Raw genomic sequence first — 3,751 nt, 5'->3', positions numbered from 1 at the left:
TTTTTTTTTTTTTTTTTTTTTTTTTTTTTGTCTCAGCAATAAGAAAAGTAATTAAGACAGTCTTCAATAAAATTGCTGGGTTTGGTGGAAGATACCTATAATCCCAACTTCTTTGAAGCCTAGGGCAGCAGGATCACAAATTTGAAATCAGCCTGGGCAATTTAGTGAAACCCTATCTCAAAATAAATAAAGAAAGAGCTGGGACTGTAGCCCGTACAGTATGGTACCCAGTATGTGCAAGGTGGTGGGGGACTTGACCAGAGGGGAATAATTAAACTGTGGGACAAAAGCACATAGGCTCTATGAGGAATGAATAGTTGAAATGTGGGGCAAAAACACACAAACAAGTAAAGCACGAGGCAAACAGCATGCAGACTCTGTGAGAAGTGAATTGTTAAACTCTGGGGCAAAAGCACTATGTGAGAATCAAATGGTTAAACAACAAAAAGTTTAGGTGAGTAAAGTATGTTGTGTCCATTTTCCCTCCTCTTTCCTCAAGAAAAACTGCCTAGTTTTAAGCAATTCCTTGCCCAAACTGTTTTTTCTCCTGCTTTTTCTCTTACACTGAGATTCCAAACAAAAGCCAGAGAATTCTTGACTTGGAGGCTTTTTCTTCTCCCAGAGTCTCCCTAATGGCTGGGCACTCTTGGTTGAGAAACAGCCCCTCTGGGCCTCTTGATGGACTGAACTACGCCTGCTCTCTGGGTAATCTTTTTCATCTTCTATGCCGCCCGCAGTCACTCAGTGTGACACAAGGCCCTGAGTTTGATCCCTAGTATGGCAAATAGAAAAGTGGAAAAAAGGTTGATAAAGTTAATGAAACCCTCTGGGCCTGGAGTTTTCTTTATGGAATACTCTTAATGAAGGCTTTAATTATTTTATAAATACAGGGATAATCATATTTTCTGCTTACGTAAATTAAGGAATCTCCCCATTTCATCTCAGTATTGAATGAAATTTGTTTATAATGTTATTTATTTCCTTTTAGTGTGGATGTGATGCTGAAATAGAACCCAGGACTTCACACACGCTAGGTAAGTGCTCTACCACGGAGGTATTCTCACATCCCTCTGCTTAGCCTTTAATTGATCAATTAGTTTTGTTTTGAGACAAGATCACATCATGTAGTCCTGATTGACTTTAAATTTTTTTATGTAGAACTTCCTTTTATTTTTTATTTATTTTTAAAAATAATTTTATTAAAAAATAATAATTTTATTGAGAAACAAATAGCAGTAAGACAGTTTCAAAACTGATTACTAACACAGTTTCAATAATTAATACATTACATATTGTTGTCTTAGTAATTACTCATTACACAAGACGCAGACATGATATCCTGTCCACTAACACTATTAGAACAAATCTCTCTATACATTGAATTAAGAGAATACAGCTGTATACCTACCCTAACTATTTTGAATATCCAGATGCAAAATGGTTGTTCATTTGTATCCCCCTTTTTTGTTTAGTTTTGTCAGAGAAGGGTATTCCATTGTCATTTAAATATCATAGGTGCATGAATTCAGCAAAATATTCCAACATAATCCAGTAGTCATAATAGTAGTGGGTTTTCTGTAAGACTGGAAATGTCAGAAGTTGTTGACTTGAGCCTTTTACAGCTCAGCATAATAATATGGCTTTCCTTTTTATACTTGGTTTTTGTACTTCTCTGCTGGATGGTTAAGACCAAAATAAAGCAAACCTATATAACAAGAAATGTAACTTTTGTATCTGATAAGTTCAGTCAAATCCTCTTAGGATTTATTGACTTTAAATCTTGATGTGTATTGTAGGCTGGTCTCCAACTCATGATCTTTCTGCCTCCCAAATTCTGGGATTTGGGAGCAACCGCATCTGACTTTTACAGGGGAGCAGAGTCTTGCTATGTCATCCAGCTGGCTTTTAATTTACTGTGTATTCCAGGGTGCCCTCTAACTTGTAATCTACTCACCTCTGTCTCTTGCACACTGGGATTGTAGGCACATGCTACTACATCTAGTTTACCATCCTGTGAGCATGTGTGTGAGTATGGGTGTGGCACTGGGTATAATACCCTGGGCCTCCACATTGAGCTGTATCCCCAAACTGTTATAATTTTTAATTTGAGATAGGTTCTCCCTAAATTGCTAAATTGTACAGGCTAGGTTCAAATTTGTGATCCTCCTGTCTCAGCCTACCAGAATGCTGAGCTTACAGGTATGGGTCATCATGTCTGGTTTATTATCTTTTTGGTGTTGTAATAGTGTTTCCTTTTTATCTGTGATTTTAATAATTTTCTTTTTGAATAACAAATCTTTCATTTTATTGATTTTATTCATTATTTGCTTTCTCCTATATGGATAGCCACTCATATTTATTATTTCCATCCTTCTATTTATACTGTTCTTAATTTGTTTTTTTGTTAGCGAAGTTGCTGGGGTCATGTGGAATAAACCTTTCTTTTCTTTTCTTTTTTTTTTTAATTTTTTTTAGTGTGTGTGTGTGTGTGTGTGTGTGTGTGTGTGTGTGTGTCCAGCTCAGCCCACCAGGGGCGGGGCGGGCTGGCTGGCATGTGGTGCTGGGGGATCGAACCGTGGTCCCTGTGCTTTGCCAAGCTTGTTCTAAGTAGATGCTTTAGACCACTGAGCCATCTCTCCAGCCCCAAACCTTTCTTTTCAACAGAAGAATTTGCTGGTTTTGTTTGTTTGTGTCTGAGCCAGTGATACAGCTATGTCGCCTGGGCTGAACTCAGCCTCCTGTCCTCATGTGATTGTCCTGCCTTCATCCCAAAAAGCTACAGGTACACACCATCACCAGACTTTCAACAGGGACACAGAAAGCTATAAACATCCTTCTCACTATTATTTAAGCCGCATCCTGGAAATACTGAGGGTTTGTGTTCTTATTGTCCTCCAATTCAAGATAGTTTTCAGTTTCTTTTATGAGTTCTTCTTTGATCCTAGTATTTGGGGTCTAATACAGGAAAACCACTACGATGAGTTCAAGGCCAGCTTGGGTTACCTAATGAGACCCTATCTAAAAAGAAATGGATGAAGATAATAAAACAAGTGAAGAATGATCATGGCATTATGGTATAGTCACTTGGGAGAAAATTTTTGGCATTTTTATAATACTAAATGACCTAACTATGTTACTCATTTCCAAAAGGGAAATGAGCTGGGGATTTGACTCAGTAGTAGAGCTCTTGTCTTATATGCACGAGGTCCTGGGTTTGATCTTCAGAAATACACACACACCAAAAAGGAGATAAAGAGCTATGGCCACACAAAGAGTTTATATCAATATCCACTACAGCTTCATGGGTGACAGCCACAAACAACTCCAGTCAAGTGTCCAGTGTGGGTGGACAGCCAAACAAAACAGGTACACTCATTCAATAGAATGCTACTCGTCCCCTCACCAATGAAAACTATGTGCATATACATATGCAAAAATTGAGTGAAAGAAAGAACTCAACAAGTATACATGCATTTATAAAGACAGCCCACAAGTGCAAACTCATCACTAGTGACAGAAAGCTGCTCAGTCCTTACCTGTAACAGGGACATGGAAAAAAAGCCTGAAATGGGGCCTGAGAAAATCTGAAAAGAAAAGGATGGAATAGTTTCCATATCTTGTTGTAACTTCCTGAGTGGGTGTATCTGTCTCAATTTATCAAATTATACCCTTCATATGAGTGTGTTTTATCGGTTATAAATTATACTTCAAAGTGTTGATATTAAAAATTTTTATAACGCTCTAATAGAAC

Source organism: Octodon degus, unplaced genomic scaffold (assembly GCF_000260255.1).
Source record: "Octodon degus isolate 3935 unplaced genomic scaffold, OctDeg1.0 scaffold00021, whole genome shotgun sequence".
Classification (NCBI taxonomy): domain Eukaryota; kingdom Metazoa; phylum Chordata; class Mammalia; order Rodentia; family Octodontidae; genus Octodon; species Octodon degus.
This window is presented reverse-complemented; position numbering follows the sequence as displayed.